Source organism: Aedes albopictus, chromosome 2 (genome assembly GCF_035046485.1).
Source record: "Aedes albopictus strain Foshan chromosome 2, AalbF5, whole genome shotgun sequence".
In the NCBI taxonomy this organism is placed as follows: domain Eukaryota; kingdom Metazoa; phylum Arthropoda; class Insecta; order Diptera; family Culicidae; genus Aedes; species Aedes albopictus.
Window position 1 is genome coordinate 449,216,158 of NC_085137.1, and position 24,552 is coordinate 449,240,709.

The following is a 24,552-nucleotide window of genomic DNA, read 5'->3' on the forward strand; positions in this document are numbered from 1 at the left end:
TGAAAAAGTTTGGGAACCCCTGCCCTAAAATATTGTTTTTTTTATTAAAAAAATAGTTTAAACGAATTTCGGCCAATCAACCAATTTTACCTTAACTTCGGAGCTGACCAGGAAGATGTTTGAAGAGGTTTACGATGAAGTAGGGGAAAATGGGGCGAAATGGGCACTTCCAGTCAATGACCCAGACCAAAATGTGTCTCCAAGTATGCACTCGTCAATTCTACATCTGGAAAAAATAGGTTTGTAAGCCGCATCAGCATAAACAATCCCGAAAAACAGTATTGTTCGGGGAAAATGGGGCAAAATGGGCACTTCCAGTCAATGACACAGACCAAGGTAAGCCCCATAGTATGCACCAGTAAATTCTACATTAGGAAAAAATATTGGATGGTTAGCCGCAATCAGTTGAAACTATTTTGTATTTCAGAAAAACCGTGTTTTTTAGAGGAAAATGGGGCAAAATGGACACTTACACGCAATTCAGGTGAATGAAACTATCACCATTCAATTCCCTGACCTTTTTCCATTCAGAAATGTTGGGCTTCAAAGATGGCAAACATCCGCAATAATTAGTTGCCTTTTTGGGTCGGTTTTCGCCCACTGTGCATCCCTTGTACCATATATGTACTATAGTGTACTATAGTGTGACGTAGCAGGTGTGCTGGGAATGGAATTCAGGTTGTGCCCAAAATAGACGTAGACTAGACAGAAACAGAATTCGAGGGACAAATATTTAATCTTATTATTTTAAACATAAATAAGTAATTTGGAGGTAGCTATCGACTGAGGAATCTGGAAACCTGGGACGATTTTCGGCTTGGCAGTCGCAATTGCAATCAAACGATCAGATATTCTCCTTCATCTGACGTTTCGATGTTTATTACATCTTCTTCAGGGAATTAGAAGTGTTAATCGCTTTCGTTCTGAAAAGCTTTGTGAAAGCATAATCCGTCTAAAACAATATTAAAAAAAAACGTTGGGATCCACTTCTAGAACACTAATAATATTCGCAGAATTCGGTTCGCGCTTCTAACAACACTACCAACGGCCAATTTGTTTGTTTGCTACAACAAATTGGCCGTTGGTAGTGTTGTTAGAAGCGCGAACCGAATTCTGCGAATATTATTAGTGTTCTAGAAGTGGATCCCAACGTTTTTTTAATATTGTTTTAGACGGATTATGTTTTCACAAAGCTTTTCAGAACGAAAGCGATTAACACTTCTAATTCCCTGAAGAAGATGTAATAAACATCGAAACGTCGGATGAAGGAGAATATCTGATCGTTTGATTGCAATTGCGACTGCCAAGCCGAAAATCATCCCAGGTTTTCATAAATAAGTAATTGATACCAAATTGGCCATGAGGCATTGGGCAAAGTGCATAAATTTACTAAATCGTTATTGGTCGACGATGCTTATCTAAACGGAATCAAAAACCCTACGAGTAAAAATTAAAAACTCCAAGCCTCAATTCACACAAATGAATCTAAGGTGGGAGATCAAATCCGAGATTTTAGCCCTAGAAACTCTAGATTATCCATCTGGATCTGGCATTCAGGAACATTAAGCACATAAATTTTGATTCGCGAACGTTTTCATATGTTATACGTAATCATCCCACAACTTTTTTAAAAAATCACGGAAACTGCGTTGTCCGGAGGCATAGCATGAAAAAGGGTTCTCCTACCCCACGTGTGCTTGCGTGTCGTGCATTTCTTAAGAAATTTACCCTTCGTCTGAAAGCAATAAAATGTTTAATCAATAATTCCCGATCCAATTTCACCTTACAACCGATCGCTTGTAGTAACAAACTGCACACTTCCGCTCGACTTTCCCTCATTTTTAGTGTTTCTCCCGTGTTAACAGTCAATCAAAGAATCACCATGCGTCTCCACCACATTGTAGTTCACATCCTCCTCCTATGGTTGTTGACTTTTTCGAAGTGAAAAACTACACCACATAAACCAGAACACAGTCAGTCAGTAGCGTTTGCTACAAACGGAGCATCTGTTCGTCTCGTCTCGTCGCATGACCGGCCAACTCATTCAGCGCACGAAGCGCGAATTGTGACGACAACGTACGGTGGCGAGAGGCCGATTAGGTCCGCGTCATCTACCCATGACCTATCCCATTCATGTCGTGAACCGTGTGTGTATGCGGGGCGGGCAATACTTAATGAAAAGAAGTCTGCAAACACGCACGCCACGCCATGTGTGACAGAGGTTCCCACTCTTGCTTACGAAGAATGATTAAAAAAATAACTTTAGATAGCATTAAACGCCTAAAATTACGAATTTGAATGATTTCAAAGTTTCGTACAGCAGGAGTTAAAGAAAGCCAGAAGTATAAAAAAAAAACAATTTGTAAAATACAATAAGAAGAAGACATTTTAAAATCTAGGAAACCTTAAAGAGAAGTAAACAAAAAAAAGATAGCAAAATGAGGAAAAAGAAAAATGGACAGTAATAGAGATTCAGCTATTAAAAAGAGAAAACATAGCATAAATCTGGCGGTGTCCCATTGTGTTGCCATTTTGTCCGTGGATTGGAAACTTGTGCAACGAAAAAAGAATCAGAGTTTAGATCGAAATCCTCACGCAGCAACCTGCAAGAGTCGGGATTTGGTGTTGTTTTGCAACGCTCCAATGCTTTGACGCGCGCACGCTTGACGTGACGACGACTTTCGTCCAAGTGGTCCGAAAATAATCCACTAAAAATAAACAACTCTCAAACTCACATCAGACAAAGCCGCCACCGACGACGACGAAGACGCTACGCAGATGGGTGATTTACTTCTAGACTGGCCTTCTTTTGGTGCGACAGCTAGTGCTGCGCACTCCGAGACTTTTCCGAGTTTTTATTTTGCTCAAAGGGGTAGGCCTCAGGCTTCATCGTCAGCATAGACACAGACGAGAGCAACGACGACGACAACGGCCAGTCAAAAGCGTCACTCACTGTCGGCTAATGAGTTGGAGAAGATGTGCCAAATTTTGCGGATTAGGTGGGGATCTCTTATGGGCGGCTGAAGAGAGGAAAGGGTTACTAAGGAATACACATATTTCTTATGTAATGGATTCTTGTAGGTATGACGGAAATCTAGTGTGGCATATGTCTAACTAATGAGCCTGCAAGTAATCAAAATTTCAATTTTAAAATTTAAATAATGCATAGCACTATATGTTCCGACATGCTTAAGAAGTAGTATCTGATTCGATTTTCAGAACGCTCGAAATGATTTAAGGCACGGATTGAAACACAGCGGTCGCTAAATTATTAATTTAATCATAATTGATAAACGGTTGACAAACCCGCTCAAGTAATTCAGGCCAAACATGTCTAAAGGTCCAATCTGCAGAAGAGAGGCTCTCTTTGGATTCTCTCTCTTTCGTTAATATCTCAGCTGTTTACTTGTATATTGATTGCCTCCTTGCATTGAACGATGGTCAAAACAATTGTCTTATGATTTGTACTGCAAAAATAGTTGAAAAGTGTACCATTACATTGCAATAATTGAAAGAGAAAGTAAACAAAGAGAGCCTCTCAAATGCAGATAGGACCTATTGAAATGTTTGGCCTGAATTCTCAAATATTATAGTACTTCAATTAGATAGCGATCCGAGTCAATGTATTGTTTTCTGAAGGCCAACACACCTATAGGTACTGCTCAAACACAACCCAGAAATGGTTGGTTCGATGAGAAGTGACTGAGGGTTACGGTAAAAAGAACGTTACCAGAAGACGAATGTTTGTGTCTGTTACCTGGTAGAATAGATAGCGGTACAAGGCGACATCCTTTTATTACGTATTTGGAGGAGGTATACGACTGGGAGGAAATGTTGAACTGTTGTGGCTTTCTCAGTCTAAGAGCATTGAAACGGCTAGTTTGGCATAGCCCGACGTTTCGGTCCCGTGTATTGGACCTTTTTCAAGGGATAACTAAAAATGATATGCAACATTAGAACATATACACATTACAAATATACATTAAACATACGCAGTCAACCGTCTCTCGTTATGCGGTTTTTGAATGCAGTTTGAGAGTTGGAGCTTCTTGTAATGCCCTAATTTGTGCAAAGAAATGTTATTAAAATGCTAAAATTATCTAACTGACTATCTACATGGTAACAATTATCATCGACTCACATTTAACATAAAACACATAAATTTTTCTTGTACTTTTTGGGACAAATTGCACTGCACACTACAGATAACAGCGAGCGACATACATTTATCTAACATTAACTGTAGCTTTTGAATCATGGCGGCTATCGTTTGATCGGCTATTCGGTATGATTGGTAGTGTCGACTGCTAAATGCTGTGTATTACGGCTGGATTGTTTTCGGCCAGTAAGTGTGCTTTTCACTGTGTGTAGAATCCCTGCGTAAGTAGTGTGCAAGCTATGTACATCTGTACGGAAATTTTTTGTGTGTGGTGTGTTCTGGATATGATACATTTCTAACATTGGTAAGGCTGTGGATCGGAATGTACGATGTGTTTGATCAATGCAGTTTTTGCTTGTTCTGCATCAATGTTGGTTTGTGTTAGTTTGTTTATATTGGATCTATGACCACTTAATCGCCTTTTGAGCTGGTTGGTGGTCATGCCAATATAAACCCTATCGCAGTCTGTACAGGGAACAACACACTTCCCGACTAGAAAATTATATCAAGTTTATATCATTTTGTGTATTGATTTTTTTTACTTATTCGTTTATTTGGAAGGCTCGGGCGCCTCATGGGCATAACTGAGCCGAAATCATTTGTTGTTTTTTTTACAGTATATTTTACATTTTACAATATTTACTGCCTTAATGCTATGTTAGTTTGGGGAGCCGAAGTACTCGCGGCTGTTTCGAGGTTAGGGATATATAAAAAAAATTGGGAAGGAGGGATTTAGGGGTCTTAAACTAAATTATTTGCTAACTTATACTAAAAACATTGACGGGACAAAATGTCCTTATCTGAAATGGAACAAAAAAGAAGGGCTTTATCGGTAGACAACGACAAGAAGAAGACAAACGGTAGGGGACGGGGGGGGGAGACGACAGACAGGGCGAACAGCAAAACCAAACGGCGGACAACGTAAACAGGGAATGAATATCAAACTCTGACATCAACACGTTTCAAAAACTGGTAAATCAGGTTCATGTATTCAAAATCAAGTCCTGCCAACACTTCTCTAACGGGTTTCTGTTGTTTTCCTCGGACCCGGAGAATTTCATGCAGCTCAGATCTGACCTCACGATACTCATTGCATCCCCACACGACATGTTCGATATCCTGGTAAGCCACGCCACAGACACAGAGATTGCTTTCTGAGAGCCCAACACGGAAGGTATGTGCGTTCAACAAATAGTGGTTGGACATCAACCGACACATTACACGAATTAAATCGCGGCTGAAATCCAACCCTTTGAACCATGGCTTCTTCGACACCTGTGGAATGATGGAGTGCAACCATCTACCCATCTCTCCATCTCTCCATTTGTGTTGCCAGCTGATCAAGGTCTCCTGACGGGCCAATGCAAACAATTCGTCGAAGGCGATTTGACGCTCGTAAATATCGCCTTCGCTAGCGCCCACCTTAGCCAGCGAGTCCGCCTTCTCATTGCCCGAAATCGAGCAATGTGAAGGGACCCAAGCTATGGTGATGGTGTATGAGCGTTTGGTCAACGCACTCAATACTTGGCGTATGCCATTCAGGAAGTACGCTGAGTGCTTCATCCGTTTCATTGACCGAACAACCTCCAGAGAACTTAGACTGTCGGTAAAAATGAAGTAGTGCTCAGGTGGAAGAGTGCGAATGTACTCTATGGTGTAGTATACAGGGTGTTTGCTTCCTGATTGTACATATTTTAAGGGTAGATAGAGGACCTCGAGCCATGAAAAAGTGTCCAAGGAACATGGGGTCGGAAGTCACTGCTAAGTGAGTTATTCAAAATTCGATGTTTTTAAAAAGGCTCAAATTCAAAAACTTATAACTCAGCGATCTTTTATCGAAATACAAAATTTTTTTTACGAATCAAAAGCTTGAACCTTTGAGATTTTATGCTTCTTAGACGTAAACTTGATAAAAAGTCATTTTCATTCATAAATTTTAAAATGTTTGTGGCAGAAGCCAAAAAAACAATTACATTTTGTGCTATTTTTGATGTTATTTAAATGGAAATGACGTTTTTTGGAAAAATGTTCTTCTACAAAAGATTGTTTATTTAATTATCTAGAAAACCTTCTTTGAGACCAACATTGTATGATTTGTAGTTTGGTCACAATAATCAATTCAAAGTTATGTAAAAAACTCATCGAATTGCGGAAAACATCGCCCCGATTGCATTGAACCGTGCTTTGGCAGCACTTCCCGTTTGGTGCTTGCTTGCACTCTCCCCAAAAGCAGGCAAGAGAATCGAGGGCCAACTCGCACAGCACTCGGACGGTTGGCACACGACCGACCAACTCGCTCAGATTGGTGCTGTGTATGGTCATGTATGACCAACATTACATCAATCTGAGCGAGTTGGTTGTCCGTGTGGAAAGTTGAAGTAGCATGTGAGCTGCTCAACGTCTTTGTTATTGTAGATGCGATCAATACGCGCGTGGTTTAGAAAATCGCATCGATCCTCCGCTCATAAGGAGACGACGACGCGGTGGTTATTTGTCAAAGGACGTGCGTACAAGATTAATTGTAGCCGCAGCGATATTAATGTTGGCTGCTGAGCGAGGAGAGCAGATGAGAAACGAGCTACGGCGGGGTGTTTAAATCCTTCGCTGATTGTTTATTCCTTGCACTCGCAGTCAAACTGCGGTGCTGATAAGATGGGGTGGCGTGCGCTAACGTACTTTTCAACAATTTTTAAAAAGTTTAAATGTATGATGCTTTGCTTAAATGTTTTGTTAATTTTCAATGTCAAATAACGTATTTTGATGGATATTTGGGATTTTACGATAATGCTGGGGAATAATTTTAGGGATTGTTGGCGATACATAAATCATGGTTCAGAGATAACGGGATTTATTCCAAGGGATGTTGGGTACTCTAATGGTATCTTTGAAGTTTTTAGGAAATGAGGGGCACATTTACAGAATTTTAGGGATTTTTAAAGATGTCGGGGTAAAATTTAAGAGATACTTAGATCTTTGAAAAAGTTTTAGACATTTTGGAATACGTCATGGTACATTCCTCAGGTTGTTGCGGATTTCTAAAACAAACTGGTAATTTCAGAAGGTACTGAGGATAGTTTGGAGGAAATGCAAAACTTATTCGGTGACTGTACGGGTTTTTAGGAGACGTCGGGGCTCATTTCAAGGAATGTTAAATTAGAAAAAAATCTTTGGTAATTTTAGAAGATACTGGGGGTTGTTTAGAGAAAGCAAGGGACTTATTCAGCGACGCAGGCGTTTCAAGGAGATGTCGGGGATTCAAAAGGAAACTTAAGTAACTTCAGGAGATACTGTGGGTATTTTGAAGAAAGTGGGGAACTTATTCAGCGACTTAGGGTTTTTAGGAGATGTCGGCGATCATTGTAAGAGATGTTGGGGATTCCAAAGGAGACTTTGGTAATTTCAGGAGATACTTGGGGTCTTTTGGAGAAATCGGGGAACTTATTCAGCGACTTAGGGTTTCTAAAGAGATGTCGGGGATCATTCTATGAGATGTTGGGGATTCCAAAGGAGACTTTGGTAATTTCAGAAAATGCTTGGGTTATTTTGGAGAAATCGGGGAACTTATTCAGCGACTTAGGGGATTTTAAGGCGATGTCGGGGATCATTTCATGAGATGTTGGGGATTCCAAAGGAGACTTTGGTAATTTCAGGAAATGCTTGGGTTATTTTGGAGAAATCGGGGAACTTATTCAGCGACTTAGGGTTTTTAGGAGATGTCGGCGATCATTGTAAGAGATGTTGGGGATTCCAAAGGAGACTTTGGTAATTTCAGGAGAAGCTTGGGGTATTTTGGAGAAATCGGGGAACTTATTCAGCGACTTAGGGTTTCTAAAGAGATGTCGGGGATCATTCTATGAGATGTTGGGGATTCCAAAGGAGACTTTAGTAATTCAGGAGATACTTGGGGTCTTTCAGAGAAATCGGGGAACTTATTCAGCGACTTAGGGTTTTTAGGAGATGCCGGGATTCATTCTATGAGATGTTGGGGATTCCAAAGGAGCCTTTGGTAATTTCAGGAAATGCTTGGGTTATTTTGGAGAAATCGGGGAACTTATTCAGTGACTTAGGGTTTTTAGGAGACGTCGGGGCTTATTCTATGAGATGCTGGGGATTCCAAAGGAGACTTTAGTAATTCAGGGGATACTTGGGGTCTTTCAGAGAAATCGGGGAACTTATTCAGCGACTTAGGAGTTTTTGGGAGATGTCAGCGTTCATTGTAAGAGATGTTGGGGATTCCAAAGGAGACTTTGGTAATTTCAGGAGAAGCTTGGGGTATTTTGGAGAAATCGGGGAACTTATTCAGCGACTTAGGGTTTCTTAAGAGATGTCGGGGATCATTCTATGAGATGTTGGGGATTCCAAAGGAGACTTTGGTAATTTCAGGAAATGCTTGGGTTATTTTGGAGAAATCGGGGAACTTATTCAGCGACTTAGGGTTTTTGAGAGATGTCGGCGATCATTGTAAGAGATGTTGGGGATTCCAAATGAGCCTTTGGTAATTTCAGGAAATGCTTGGGTTATTTTGGAGAAATCGGGGAACTTATTCAGCGACTTAGGGTTTTTTAGGAGATGTCGGGGTTCATTCTATGAGATGTTGGGGATTCCAAAGGAGACTTTGGTAATTTCAGGAGAAGCTTGGGGTATTTTGGAGAAATTGGGGAACTTATTCAGCGACTTAGGGTTTCTAAAGAGATGTCGGGGATCATTCTATGAGATGTTGGGGATTCCAAAGGAGACTTTGGTAATTTCAGGAGAAGCTTGGGGTATTTTGGAGAAATCGGGGAACTTATTCAGCGACTTAGGGTTTTTTGGGAGATGTCGGCGATCATTGTAAGAGATGTTGGGGATTCCAAAGGAGCCTTTGGTAATTTCCGGAGAAGCTTGGGGTATTTTGGAGAAATCGGGGAACTTATTCAGCGACTTAGGGTATTTTTAGGATATGTCAGGGATCATTCTATGAGATGTTGGGGATTCCAAAGGAGACTTTGGTAATTTCAGGAAATGCTTGGGTTATTTTGGAGAAATCGGGGAACTTATTCAGCGACTTAGGAGTTTTTAGGAGATGTCGGCGTTCATTGTAAGAGATGTTGGGGATTCCAAAGGAGCCTTTGGTAATTTCCGGAGAAGCTTGGGGTATTTTGGAGAAATCGGGGAACTTATTCAGCGACTTAGGGTTTTTTAGGAGATGTCGGCGATCATTGTAAGAGATGTTGGGGATTCCAAAGGAGCCTTTGGTAATTTCAGGAAAAGCTTGGGGTATTTTGGAGAAATCGGGGAACTTATTCAGCGACTTAGGGTTTATAAGGAGATATCGGGGATCATTCTATGAGATGTTGGGGATTACAAAGGAGACTTTGGTAATTTCAGGAGAAGCTTGGGGTATTTTGGAGAAATTGGGGAACTTATTCAGCGACTTAGGGTTTCTAAAGAGATGTCGGGGATCATTCTATGAGATGTTGGGGATTCCAAAGGAGACTTTGGTAATTTCAGGAGAAGCTTGGGGTATTTTGGAGAAATCGGGGAACTTATTCAGCGACTTAGGGTTTTTTGGGAGATGTCGGCGATCATTGTAAGAGATGTTGGGGATTCCAAAGGAGCCTTTGGTAATTTCCGGAGAAGCTTGGGGTATTTTGGAGAAATCGGGGAACTTATTCAGCGACTTAGGGGATTTTTAGGATATGTCAGGGATCATTCTATGAGATGTTGGGGATTCCAAAGGAGACTTTGGTAATTTCAGGAAATGCTTGGGATATTTTGGAGAAATCGGGGTACTTATTCAGCGACTTAGGAGTTTTTAGGAGATGTCGGCGTTCATTGTAAGAGATGTTGGGGATTCCAAAGGAGCCTTTGGTAATTTCCGGAGAAGCTTGGGGTATTTTGGAGAAATCGGGGAACTTATTCAGCGACTTAGGGTTTATAAGGAGATATCGGGGATCATTCTATGAGATGTTGGGGATTACAAAGGAGACTTTGGTAATTTCAGGAGAAGCTTGGGGTATTTTGGAGAAATCGGGGAACTTATTCAGCGACTTAGGGTTTTTAGGAGATGTCGGCGATCATTGTTAGAGATGTTGGGGATTCCAAAGGAGACTTTGGTAATTTCAGGGAATGCTTGGGGTATTTTGGAGATATCGGGGAACTTACTCAGCGACTTAGGGTTTTTAGGAGATGTCGGCGATCATTGTAAGAGATGTTGGGGATTCCAAAGGAGACTTTGGTAATTTCAGGGAATGCTTGGGGTATTTTGGAGAAATCGGGGAAATTAATCAGCGACTTAGGGTTTTTTAGAAGATGTCGGGGTTCATTCTATGAGATGTTGGGGAGTCCAAAGGAGCCTTTGGTAATTTCAGGAAATGCTTGGGTTATTTTGGAGAAATCGGTGAACTTATTCAGCGACTTAGGGCTTTTAGGAGATGTCGGCGATCATTGCAAGAGATGTTGGGGATTCCAAAGGAGACTTTGATAATTTCAGGAGATACTTGGGGTATTTTGGAGAAATCGGGGAACTTATTCAGGAACTTAGGGTTTTTAAGGAGATGTCGGGGTTCATTCTATGAGATGTTGGGGATTCCAAAGGAGCCATTGGTAATTTCAGGAGAAGCTTGGGGTATTTTGGAGAAATCGGGGAACTTATTCAGCGACTTAGGGTTTCTAAAGAGATGTCGGGGATTATTCTATGAGATGTTGGGGATTCCAAAGGAGACTTTGGTAATTTCAGGAAATGCTTGGGTTATTTGGGAGAAATCGGGGAACTTATTCAGCGACTTAGGAGTTTTTAGGAGATGTCGGCGTTCATTGTAAGAGATGTTGGGGATTCCAAAGGAGACTTTGGTAATTTCAGAAATCGGGGAACTTATTCAGCGACTTAGGGTTTTTAGGAGATGTCGGCGATCATTGCAAGAGATGTTGGGGATTCCAAAGGAGACTTTGATAATTTCAGGAGATACTTGGGGTCTTTTAGAGAAATCGGGGAACATATTCAGTGACTTAGGGTTTTATGGAGACGTGGGGCTTATTCTATGAGATGCTGGGGATTCCAAAGGAGACTTTAGTAATTCAGGAGATACTTGGGGTCTTTTAGAGAAATCGGGGAACTTATTCAGCGACTTAGGGTTTTTAAGGAGATGTCGGGGATCATTCTATGAGATGTTGGGGATTCCAAAGGAGCCTTTGGTAATTTCCGGAGAAGCTTGGGGTATTTTGGAAAAATCGGGGAACTTATTCAGGAACTTAGGGTTTTTAAGGATATGTCGGGGTTCATTCTATGAGATGTTGGGGATTCCAACGGAGACTTTGGTAATTCCAGGAAATGATTGGGTTATTTTGGAGAAATCGGGGAACTTATCAGCGACTTAGGGTTTTTTAGGAGATGTCGGCGATCATTGTAAGAGATGTTGGGGATTCCAAAGGAGCCTTTGGTAATTTCAGGAAAAGCTTGGGTTATTTTGGAGAAATCGGGGAACTTATTCAGCGACTTAGGGTTTTTAGGAGATGTCGGCGATCATTGCAAGAGATGTTGGGGATTCCAAAGGAGACTTTGATAATTTCAGAAGATACTTGGGGTCTTTCAGAGAAATCGGGGAACTTATTCAGTGACTTAGAGTTTTTAGGAGACGTCGGGGATTATTCTATGAGATGCTGGGGATTCCAAAGGAGGCTTTGATAATTTCAGGAGATACTTGGGGTCTTTTAGAGAAATCGGGGAACTTATTCAGCGACTTAGGGTTTTAAGGAGATGTCGGGGATCATTGTAAGAGATGTTGGGGATTCCAAAGGAGACTTTGATAATTTCAGCAGATACTTGGGGTCTTTTAGAGAAATCGGGGAACTTATTCAGCGACTTAGGGTTTTTAGGAGATGTCAGCGATCATTGCAAAAGATGTTGGGGATTCCAAAGGAGACTTTGATAATTTCAGGAGATACTTGGGGTCTTTTAGAGAAATCGGGGAACTTATTCAGTGACTTAGAGTTTTTAGGAGACGTCGGGGATTATTCTATGAGATGCTGGGGATTCCAAAGGAGACTTTAGTAATTCAGGAGATACTTGGGGTCTTTTAGAGAAATCGGGGAGCTTATTCAGCGACTTAGGGTTTTTATGGAGATGTCGGGGATCATTGTAAGAGATGATGGGGATTCCAAAGGAGACTTTGGCATTTTCAGTAAATGCTTGGGTTATTTTGGAGAAATCGGGGAACTTATTCAGCGACTTAGGGTTTTTTAGGAGATGTCGGGGGTTCATTCTATGAGATGTTGGGGATTCCAAAGGAGACTTTCATAATTTCAGGAGATACTTGGGGTCTTTTAGAGAAATCGGGGAACTTATTCAGCGACTTAGGGTTTTTAAGGAGATGTCGGGGATCATTCTATGAGATGTTGGGGAGTCCAAAGGAGCCTTTGGTAATTTCAGGAAAAGCTTGGGGTATTTTGGAGAAATCGGGGAACTTATTCAGTGACTTAGGGTTTTTAGGAGATGTCGGGGTTCATTCTATGAGATGTTGGGGATTCCAAAGGAGACTTTGGTAATTTCAGGAAATGCTTGGGTTATTTTGGAGAAATCGGGGAACTTATTCAGCGACTTAGGGTTTTTTAGGAGATGTCGGGGGTTCATTCTATGAGATGTTGGGAATTCCAAAGGAGACTTTGATAATTTCAGGAGATACTTGGGGTCTTTTAGAGAAATCGGGGAACTTATTCAGCGACTTAGGGTTTTAAAGAGATGTCGGGGATCATTGTAAGAGATGTTGGGGATTCCAAAGGAGACTTTGGTAATTTTCGGAAAAGCTTGGGGTATTTTGGAGAAATCGGGGAACTTATTCAGCGACTTAGGGTTTTTAGGAGATGTCGGCGATCATTGCAAGAGATGTTGGGGATTCCAAAGGAGACTTTGATAATTTCAGGAGATACTTGGGGTCTTTTAGAGAAATCGGGGAACTTATTCAGCGACTTAGGGTTTAAAAGGAGATGTCGGGGATCATTGCAAGAGATGTTGGGGATTCCAAAAAGACTTTGGTTATTTCAGGAGATGCTTGGAGTGTTTTGGAGAAATCGGGGAACTTATTCAGTGACTTAGGGTTTTTAGGAGACGTCGGGGCTTATTCTATGAGATGCTGGGGATTCCAAAGGAGACTTTAATAATTCAGGAGATACTTGGGGTCTTTTAGAGAAATCGGGGAGCTTATTCAGCGACTTAGGGTTTTTAAGGAGATGTCGGGGATCATTGTAAGAGATGTTGGGGATTCCAAAGGAGACTTTGGCAATTTCAGGAAATGCTTGGGTTATTTTGGAGAAATTGGGGAACTTATTCAGCGACTTAGGGTTTTTAGAAGATGTCGGGGTTCATTCTATGAGATGTTGGGGATTCCAAAGGAGCCTTTGGTAATTTCAGGAAATGCTTGGGTTATTTTGGAGAAATTGGGGAACTTATTCAGCGACTTAGGGTTTTTTAGGAGATGTCGGGGGTTCATTCTATGAGATGTTGGGGATTCCAAAGGAGCCTTTGGTAATTTCAGGAAATTCTTGGGTTATTTTGGAGAAATCGGGGAACTTGTTCAGCGACTTAGGAATTTTTAGGAGATGTCGGCGTTCATTGTAAGAGTTGTTGGGGATTCCAAAGGAGACTTTGGTAATTTCAGGAGAAGCTTGGGGTATTTTGGAGAAATCGGGGAACTTATTCAGTGACTCAGGGTTTCTAGGAGACGTCGGGGCTTATTCTATGAGATGCTGGGGATTCCAAAGGAGACTTTAGTAATTGAGGAGATACTTTGGGTCTTTTAGAGAAATCGGGGAACTTATTCAGCGACTTAGGGTTTTTAAGGAGATGTCGGGGATCATTGTAAGAGATGTTGGGGATTCCAAAGGAGATTTTGATAATTTCAGGAGATAATTATCAAAATCTCCTTTGGAATCCCCAGCATCTTTTACAATAAGGCCCGACATCTCCTAAAAACCCTAAGTCGCTGAATAAGTTCCCCGATTTCTCCAAAATAACCCAAGCATTTCCTGAAATTACCAAAGTCTCCTTTGGAATCCCCAACATCTCATAGAATGATCCCCGACATCTCCTTAAAAACCATAAGTCGCTGAATAAGTTCCCCGATTTCTCCAAAATATCCCAAGCATTTCCTGAAATTACCAAAGTCTCCTTTGGAATCCCCAACATCTCATAGAATAACCTCGACATCTCCTAAAAAACCCTAAGTCACTGAATAAGTTCCCCGATTTCTCCAAAATACCCCAAGCTTCTCCTAGAATTACCAAAGTCTCCTTTGGAATCCCCAACATCTCTTACAATAAACGCCGACATCTCCTAAAAACCCTAAGTCGCAGAATAAGTTCCCCGATTTCTCCAAAATAACCCAAGCATTCCCTGAAATTACCAAAGTCTCCTTTGGAATCCCCAACATCTCTTACGATGATCGCCGACATCTCCTAAAAACCCTAAGTCGCTGAATAAGTTCCCCGATTTCTTCAAAATAACCCAAGCATTTCCTGAAATTACCAAAGGCTCCTTTGGAATCCCCAACATTTCATAGAATGATCCCCGACATTTCCTAAAAAAAACCCTAAGTCGCTGAATAAGTTCTCCGATTTCTCCAAAATACCCCAAGCTTCTCCGGAAATTACCAAAGTCTCCTTTGGAATCCCCAATATCTCTTACAATAATCGCCGACATCTCCTAAAAAACCCTAAGTCGCTGAAAAAGTTCCCCGATTTCTCCAAAATAACCCAAGCATTTCCTGAAATTACCAAAGTCTCCTTTGGAATCCCCAACATCTCATAGAATGATCCCCGACATCTCCTAAAAACCCTAAGTTCCTGAATAAGTTCCCCGATTTCTCCAAAAGACCCCAAGTATCTCCTGAAGTTATCAAAGTCTCCTTTGGAATCTCCAGCATTTCTTACAATGAGCCCCGACATCTCCTTAAAAACCCTAAGTCGCTGAATAAGTTACCCCAAGTATCTCCTGAAATTATCAAAGTCTCCTTTGGAATCCCCAACATCTCATAGAATGAACCCCGACATCTCCTAAAAAACCCTAAGTCGCTGAATAAGTTCCCCGATTTCTCCAAAATAACCCAAGCATTTCCTGAAATTACCAAAGGCTCATTTGGAATCCCCAACATCTCTTACAATGATCGCCGACATCTCTCAAAAACCCTAAGTCGCTGAATAAGTTCCCCGATTTCTCCAAAATAACCCAAGCATTTCCTGAAATTACCAAAGTCTCCTTTGGAATCCCCAACATCTCATAGAATGATCCCCGACATCTCTTAAGAAACCCTAAGTCGCTGAATAAGTTCCCCGATTTCTCCAAAATACCCCAAGCTTCTCCTGAAATTACCAAAGTCTCCTTTGGAATCCCCAACATCTCTTACAATGAACGCTGACATCTCCCAAAAACTCCTAAGTCGCTGAATAAGTTCCCCGATTTCTCTGAAAGACCCCAAGTATCCCCTGAATTACTAAAGTCTCCTTTGGAATCCCCAGCATCTCATAGAATAAGCCCCGACGTCTCCTAAAAACCCTAAGTCACTGAATAAGTTCCCCGATTTCTCCAAAATAACCCAAGCATTTCCTGAAATTACCAAAGGCTCCTTTGGAATCCCCAACATCTCATAGAATGAATCCCGGCATCTCCTAAAAACCCTAAGTCGCTGAATAAGTTCCCCGATTTCTCTGAAAGACCCCAAGTATCTCCTGAATTACTAAAGTCTCCTTTGGAATCCCCAGCATCTCATAGAATAAGCCCCGACGTCTCCTAAAAACCCTAAGTCACTGAATAAGTTCCCCGATTTCTCCAAAATACTCCAAGCATCTCCTGAAATTACCAAAGTCTCCTTTGGAATTCCTAACATCTCTTACAATGATCGCCGACATCTCCTAAAAAACCCTAAGTCGCTGAATAAGTTCCCCGATTTCTCCAAAATACCCCAAGTATCTCCTGAAATTATCAAAGTCTCCTTTGGAATCCCCAACATCTCTTGCAATGATCGCCGACATCTCCTAAAAACCCTAAGTCGCTGAATAAGTTCCCCGATTTCTCCAAAATAACCCAAGCATTTTCTGAAAATACCAAAGTCTCCTTTGGAATCCCCAACATCTCATAGAATGATCCCCGACATCTCTTTAGAAACCCTAAGTCGCTGAATAAGTTCCCCGATTTCTCCAAAATACCCCAAGCTTCTCCTGAAATTACCAAAGTCTCCTTTGGAATCCCCAACATCTCTTACAATGATCGCCGACATCTCCTAAAAACCCTAAGTCGCTGAATAAGTTCCCCGATTTCTCCAAAATAACCCAAGCATTTCCTGAAATTACCAAAGTCTCCTTTGGAATCCCCAACATCTCATGAAATGATCCCCGACATCGCCTTAAAATCCCCTAAGTCGCTGAATAAGTTCCCCGATTTCTCCAAAATAACCCAAGCATTTTCTGAAATTACCAAAGTCTCCTTTGGAATCCCCAACATCTCATAGAATGATCCCCGACATCTCTTTAGAAACCCTAAGTCGCTGAATAAGTTCCCCGATTTCTCCAAAAGACCCCAAGTATCTCCTGAAATTACCAAAGTCTCCTTTGGAATCCCCAACATCTCTTACAATGATCGCCGACATCTCCTAAAAACCCTAAGTCGCTGAATAAGTTCCCCACTTTCTTCAAAATACCCACAGTATCTCCTGAAGTTACTTAAGTTTCCTTTTGAATCCCCGACATCTCCTTGAAACGCCTGCGTCGCTGAATAAGTCCCTTGCTTTCTCTAAACAACCCCCAGTATCTTCTAAAATTACCAAAGATTTTTTTCTAATTTAACATTCCTTGAAATGAGCCCCGACGTCTCCTAAAAACCCGTACAGTCACCGAATAAGTTTTGCATTTCCTCCAAACTATCCTCAGTACCTTCTGAAATTACCAGTTTGTTTTAGAAATCCGCAACAACCTGAGGAATGTACCATGACGTATTCCAAAATGTCTAAAACTTTTTCAAAGATCTAAGTATCTCTTAAATTTTACCCCGACATCTTTAAAAATCCCTAAAATTCTGTAAATGTGCCCCTCATTTCCTAAAAACTTCAAAGATACCATTAGAGTACCCAACATCCCTTGGAATAAATCCCGTTATCTCTGAACCATGATTTATGTATCGCCAACAATCCCTAAAATTATTCCCCAGCATTATCGTAAAATCCCAAATATCCATCAAAATACGTTATTTGACATTGAAAATTAACAAAACATTTAAGCAAAGCATCATACATTTAAACTTTTTAAAAATTGTTGAAAAGTACGTTAGCGCACGCCACCCCATCTTATCAGCACCGCAGTTTGACTGCGAGTGCAAGGAATAAACAATCAGCGAAGGATTTAAACACCCCGCCGTAGCTCGTTTCTCATCTGCTCTCCTCGCTCAGCAGCCAACATTAATATCGCTGCGGCTACAATTAATCTTGTACGCACGTCCTTTGACAAATAACCACCGCGTCGTCGTCTCCTTATGAGCGGAGGATCGATGCGATTTTCTAAACCACGCGCGTATTGATCGCATCTACAATAACAAAGACGTTGAGCAGCTCACATGCTACTTCAACTTTCCACACGGACAACCAACTCGCTCAGATTGATGTAATGTTGGTCATACATGACCATACACAGCACCAATCTGAGCGAGTTGGTCGGTCGTGTGCCAACCGTCCGAGTGCTGTGCGAGTTGGCCCTCGATTCTCTTGCCTGCTTTTGGGGAGAGTGCAAGCAAGCACCAAACGGGAAGTGCTGCCAAAGCACGGTTCAATGCAATCGGGGCGATGTTTTCCGCAATTCGATGAGTTTTTTACATAACTTTGAATTGATTATTGTGACCAAACTACAAATCATACAATGTTGGTCTCAAAGAAGGTTTTCTAGATAATTAAATAAACAATCTTTTGTAGAAGAACATTTTTCCAAAAAACGTCATTTCCATTTAAATAACATCAAAAATAGCACAAAATGTAATTGTTTTTTTGGCTTCTGCCACAAACATTTTAAAATTTATGAATGAAAATGACTTTTTATCAAGTTTACGTCTAAGAAGCATAAAATCTCAAAGGTTCAAGCTTTTGATTCGTAAAAAAATTTTTGTATTTCGATAAAAGATCGCTGAGTTATAAGTTTTTGAATTTGAGCCTTTTTAAAAACATCGAATTTTGAATAACTCACTTAGCAGTGACTTCCGACCCCATGTTCCTTGGACACTTTTTCATGGCTCGAGGTCCTCTATCTACCCTTAAAATATGTACAATCAGGAAGCAAACACCCTGTATAGCCGCTAGCTCAGCAATGTATATCGAACATGGCTTTTGAAGCATGAAGGTGGCGCTATGAAATTCGTTGTAGACACCGAATCCAGTCGAATCATCGGTTTTTGAACCGTCTGTGAAGAACTGTCTGTCCCCGCTAACATGCCCGAACTTACTTGCAAAAATCTGTGGAATACCTACGGAACGAAAAGATTCCGGAATACCGGTGATCTCATCCTTCATAGAGAGATCAAAATCCACTGAGGAGCTGTCGAAGTTTGAGAAGTTGTCACGATTGGTGTTAACCGGAGATGGGCTTACCTCCAGTGTCATGTACCAGTAGTACACACTCATAAAACGAGTTTGAGGATTCTGTTCGAGCAGCTTTTCAAAATTTTCTATGACCAATGGATTCACAACCTCGCATCGGATAAGGAACCGGAACGACAAATCCGCAAAGCGGTCTGTCAGAGGCTGTACACCAGCGAGTACCTCTAAACTCATTGTGTGAGTCGAGTTCATGCAACCTAACGCGATCCGAAGGCAACGGTACTGAACCCGTTGAAGCTTCAGCAAGTGTGTTTTCGCCGCGGATTGAAAACAAAAACTACCGTATTCTAAAACCGACAGAATGGTTGTTTGGTACAGCCTGATCAGATCTCCCGGATGCGCTCCCCACCATGTTCCGGTAATAGTTCGCATAAAGTTGATTCGCTTTTGGCACTTCTGTATCAGATACACAATGTGCTTCCCCCAGGTACATTTGGAGTCGAACCAGACGCCGAGATATTGAGAAGACATGCTATGAGTGATTGTCTTACCCATCAGAACGAGCGGAAACTTTGCCGGTTTATGCTTTTTAGAAAAGACAACCATCTCAGTTTTCTCCGGAGAGAATTCGATACCCAGCTTGAGAGCCCAAGTAGACAAATTGTCCAAAGTATCCTGTAGTGGTCCTTGCAGATCGACTGCTATTGATCCCGTTACAGAAACAACACAGTCATCCGCAAGCTGTCTTAACGTGCAATTTTTCATGAGACAATCATCTATGTCTCTAACATAAAAGTTGTAAAGAAGGGGGCTTAGACATGAACCCTGGGGGAGGCCCATGTAGCTAATTCGTGAAACTGTCAAGTCGCCATGAGCGAAACTCATCTGCTTCTCAAACAGAAAATTATACAAAAAGTTGTTCATAATTGGTGAAAGGCCACTTTCGTGTAGTTTGTCGGAAAGAACATCGACACAAACTGAATCAAAAGCCCCCTTAATATCCAAAAACACTGAGCCCATTTGCTGCTTTTGAGCAAAGGCAAGCTGAATTACTGAAGCAAGCAATGCAAGACAGTCGTTCGTTCCTTTGCCTCTGCGGAAACCAAACTGTGTATCTGACAACATGCCATTCGAATCAACCCATTTGTCCAGTCGAAAGAGAATCATCTTCTCCAACAGCTTCCGTAGACAAGACAACATCGCGATTGGACGGTACGAATTATGATCCGACGCGGGTTTCCCGGGTTTTTGAACAGCTATCACCCTCACTTGTCTCCAATCATCCGGAACGATGTTGTTATCCAGGAACTGATTGAACAAGTTCAACAAGCGCCTTTGTGCGACGTCGGGGAGGTTTTTAAGCAAGTTGAACTTGATTCGATCCATTCCTGGAGCGGAATTGTTACATGAAAGAAGAGCAAGAGAGAATTCAACCATTGAAAACGCCCTATCCATGTCGTCCCTATCTTCGGAAACAACACGAATTATTCGCTCCACGGGTACGGAATCTGGACAAACTTTTTTTGTGACCTTGAGAATCCACCGAGGAAAGTTTTCTCGATCCTCGTTTACCGACGACGCGTTGCGCATTCTTCTCCCGACGTTCCAAAGAGTTCTCATTGATGTCTCGCGCGATAAACCCTCGACGAGCCGACGCCAGTAACCGCTTTTCTTTGCCTTGACCAAGTTCTTAAACTTGCCTTCAAGGGCAGTGTACCGCTTAAAGTTTTCGACCGAACCGCGTTTCCGAAACTCTTTGAACGCAGCGGATTTCTCGCGATAGATTTCTGTACACTCACTATCCCACCACGGATTGGGGGGTTTCCTGCGAACCGAAGGGCCTGGCACTGGCCGACGTTGTGCCTGAAGCGCGCTACTGATGATCAGTTCTGATAGAAACTGATACTCTTCCCGCGGTGGAAGGACTTCTACCTATTGCTCACCGTCGATAATTGCTTCCGCGTACTTCCCCCAGTCAATGTGTTTCGTGAGGTCGTAGGAAATGTCGATAGATGGAGGTTGACGTGAACCATTGGAAATAGAAACAACGATCGGAAGGTGATCGCTACCATGGGGATCCTGGATAACCTTCCATGTACACTCCAGCGATAGTGAGCTCGAACAGATTGAGAGGTCTAATCGGCTGTCTCTAGGACTGCCACCTTTAGCTGGAGGTGCCACTCGCGTAACTTCTCCGGTGTTCAAAATTGTCATGTTGAAGTCGTCGCAGAGGTCATATATCTAAGTTGAACGGCTGTCATCGTACAGTTCCCCCCAGCCTGTACCATGGGAGTTGAAATCTCCCATGAGCAGCCGTGGCTCAGGCATAACCGAGCAGATGTGGGCGAGATCCCTGCGAGATATCGGCAACACTGAGGGTTTTACCTCGGATAGTCACCTCACATGCGACGGCTTCGATGCCTGTCATCGGATGAAAATCGACTCTGTAAAATGAGTGCTGCTTTTTGATCCCTAAAAGCACTCCTCCGTACGAGTCGGACCGATCAAGACGGATAATGTTGAAATCGGAAAAAGGTAAGGTTACGTCGGGTGTCAGCCATGTTTCGGACAGCGCGGAAACATCGCATTGTAAATTGTTAATTAAAAATTTGAAAGCGTCTAATTTTGATACGATACTACGACAGTTCCAGAGTAGCACAGAAATCATATCTTCGACCTCGGTGGTTAAATTAGCCATCGAAAGATACGATTGTCGCAAGGAGGGGCATTTTAGAAGCCAACTGCTTCAAAAGAGGAGACATACAAGGAAGAAGTGCTTTGACAATGCTCTTCACTGAGTCAGAAGCATTAAAGAAGTTAAGGACGATGTCTACGATGCCAGAAAGCGTAAACATCGGAGCATCAAGAGATTGTTCCTGGTTCTCCGAATGCTGTCCCTCTGGCTGAGAAGTCGAAAAAATTGGAACATCTGGGATTTTTGATGTTCCCGGGAGCGAAGGAAAGTCTCGTTCATCTTGGATTTTGAATCCAGGAGGTGAACGTTTGGCGCCTTTCTTAACACTCCTAGAATTTGTCACGGTGGGTTGGGGGTCACTGCTAGGCAGATTCTGAGGTTTTTTGGTGGGTCTCTGGAGCTTCATCCGTTTCCTCGTTTCACCCTTGAAAACAAAGGGAACCCCGTCCCCGACCTCAGAGTCAGAGCCCTGATCATCGAGAGATAAAGACGAGTAAATGTTACGGGATTCAACGGTCGGGGCAGCTTTTTTCAGCATTTCGGCGTAGCTTCGCCGTGATCGCTGCTGCAACGACCGTTTTTGATGTTTTTTCTGCTGTATGTACCTTGGGCAAGCAATCAGATCATGTGGACGGTCGCTACCACAATAAACACACTTGGGCGGTGTTTTACACGCACCGTCCACATGCCTCTCGCCGCATGTTGCACAGCGAGGTTTGTTGCAGCAGTAGTGGGCGGTGTGGCCCAGCTGCTTGTAATTGGTGCAGTTCATTACCTTCGGTACACACAGCCTCACAGGTTGCCGAAGTTTGCCAATCACCAGCAGATCTGGTAATGCAGATCCGGAGAAGGTCACACAAAATTCATCAGAAGGTGTGTAAACCTTCTTCTCTCCCTCCTGGGAGACCGAATGCAGTTACTGGCAATCCAGTATCTGGCCAGGAGGTAGAGCCTTGCATGATCGTTTCGCAGGTCAAAGATCCTTCGGCGACCTTCCCCGAAATCTCAATAGACGCGCTTGGTAGGTACACGTAGTACTCATGTGTAAACAACTCACAGGCCACAATCTCATTAGCCTGTTTTCGGTCGCCAACTGTCACCCGAAGCTTAGCTGTACCGACCATGTCAATGGAGACAACGGAAGAATACCGCTTAGTCAGATCCTTGCTGATTTGAACGGTGTTCAAACGTTTGCCTTTGGGTCGGAAGAAAACAACATATGGCCGGCCAAAGTCGGGAGGGTAGGCCTTGAGGCGGGGGGACGTCGAAACAGATTTACTGTTGGTGTCCACTGGAGAAGCACCAGGGTGAAGGGAGACAAAGGGGTTAGCATTCATATCGCCTTGTTGGCTCGAGCAATCCGATGCCAATAACAAAGCTTCGTTGATGCGGTACGATGTACCCCCACCATCATCATCATCGCCCATTGTGGCAGCTAACTACCACCACGGGGCACTAAAAAATCTTAAACTAACACTTATCACGGGGGCGAAAAAATAATAAAAAAAAAAAAACAAAAGACAAAATTAACGCTACAGGAAAAGCGAGGAAAAAAACTGCTAATATACCAAATTAAATCTAATCAAAGAGTCAGCGGAGAGGGGGGAACAACGAGGGGTAACTTTATGTACTTATCTTTGTGCACTCTGTTTGGCAACAGGCTCGACGACGACAGGTCCAAGCGATCAGATCGCCCGCACTGGGAGAAAGCGAGCTGCTGCTGAGCGCCCGTCCTTGGTGTGCGGCGGTTGAACGCTCTCTGCTCCCAAGTAACAATCAGCATGCCTTTAAGGTTTATTCATGTTTTATCCTGGTTTTATACGAGCATGTCAAAAAGCTAGTTGTTCTAAACTAGTTTTATGTGGTAGTTATTTACTTTGAACCTTTTCGTTCCATAAAACTATCATATAACTTCTGCTATAAGCATCTTCAGGTTAGGACTCGCAAGTAGACATGCATTGGTTTTATCACTTATTATATACCATTTCAATAAAACTTGCATTTGCGGTTGTTGTCGGAGAGATTTTTTTGTAAACAAATACACAAAACTGTGAGGCAATGCATAAAACCAACAAAAGATTTCGTGACCGTAACATAAACCAAAAAAATGCTGTGATAAAACCGCTAGTTCTATCATGAGCTCAGTTATGACTACCTCAGGAAGGTTAGCCCTATTGGAGGAATCATCAGGAACACTGAGTTTTATCAGAAAAATATGTCGCCTAGCCGGGATAATTTATGTAAATACAGAAAAATTATTACTCAATTTTATGATTTCACGTACAGCTTAAGATCAAATTAAACCATACAACACGTTTTCGTCATTTTATTTTGTCAGAAAAATTACATAATGTCTTTAAAACTCCGCTGTGTTGAAAAAACCTGTTTTGCACCCAATTCCACCGAGTAAATTAAATGCATTTAACTTCCAAATTATGCATAGTTTGTGTGGCGCACTTAGTTTTTGTCATTATCACAGTCACATTCACCACAAATTTTCCGTGGCATGTCTCCTGACACGTATTAAATAGGAAAACAAATCTGAATTCCATATCTGCATCTTTCCAATTGATGGCTGGATAAACAACCAAGCATAATTTATTCTGACGATCGAACATTGAGAGTGAAAAATAATCAAAACAATTATTAATAGTCAGAAGATGGTTTTATTTAGAAGATTGATAAAACTATGATACAACCCGAAATCCTAAGCCGGTTTGCATACGAAGTCCTGTAGACCCTAATAAGACTGGGCCAACTAGCCAGAACGTAGGCTTATTGAGGCATACAAGAACTCGAGAGCATTTTCAAGTCGGCATCAATGGTTTTATGTTTAGGATTTTTGAATCGCTAAAAAACTTTGATAAAATTAAAATTGTTACTTGGCTCTTCTCTCGGTGGGCTGCTGCTGTCGACGACGATGAACTTGGGTACTCACTGGAAGAAGCCGATCACGGCCGCGCGAGCGGCGCGATGTGCGGGGGGTGCTGCGCACGATAATCGGACAATGCGCCACGTGTTACGATGAAAATGTGAATTTCACTCGAATTAAACAAACTTTTGCGGTAAAAATTGTGGCCTAGCCAACCGCACGCGTCCCACTAGGGATAATCACTTGAAATGTGATCACTTGAAACACTAGCACGCCGAAAAAT

At 42.1% G+C, this 24,552-nt stretch overlaps 1 protein-coding gene and 1 long non-coding RNA gene across 3 annotated transcripts in view; both read right to left on the reverse strand.

Annotated features, from left to right (window-relative positions):
* Positions 1-24,552, reverse strand: part of LOC109410021 (uncharacterized) — a 309,882-nt gene that overhangs the window by 40,615 nt on the left and 244,715 nt on the right. The window lies entirely within an intron of this gene.
* Positions 3,802-4,237, reverse strand: LOC134287397 (uncharacterized). Its single transcript, XR_009997274.1, has 3 exons — positions 4,142-4,237; positions 3,993-4,059; positions 3,802-3,934 (listed from the first exon to the last, which is right to left on the reverse strand). It is a non-coding gene; the product is annotated as an uncharacterized LOC134287397 (long non-coding RNA).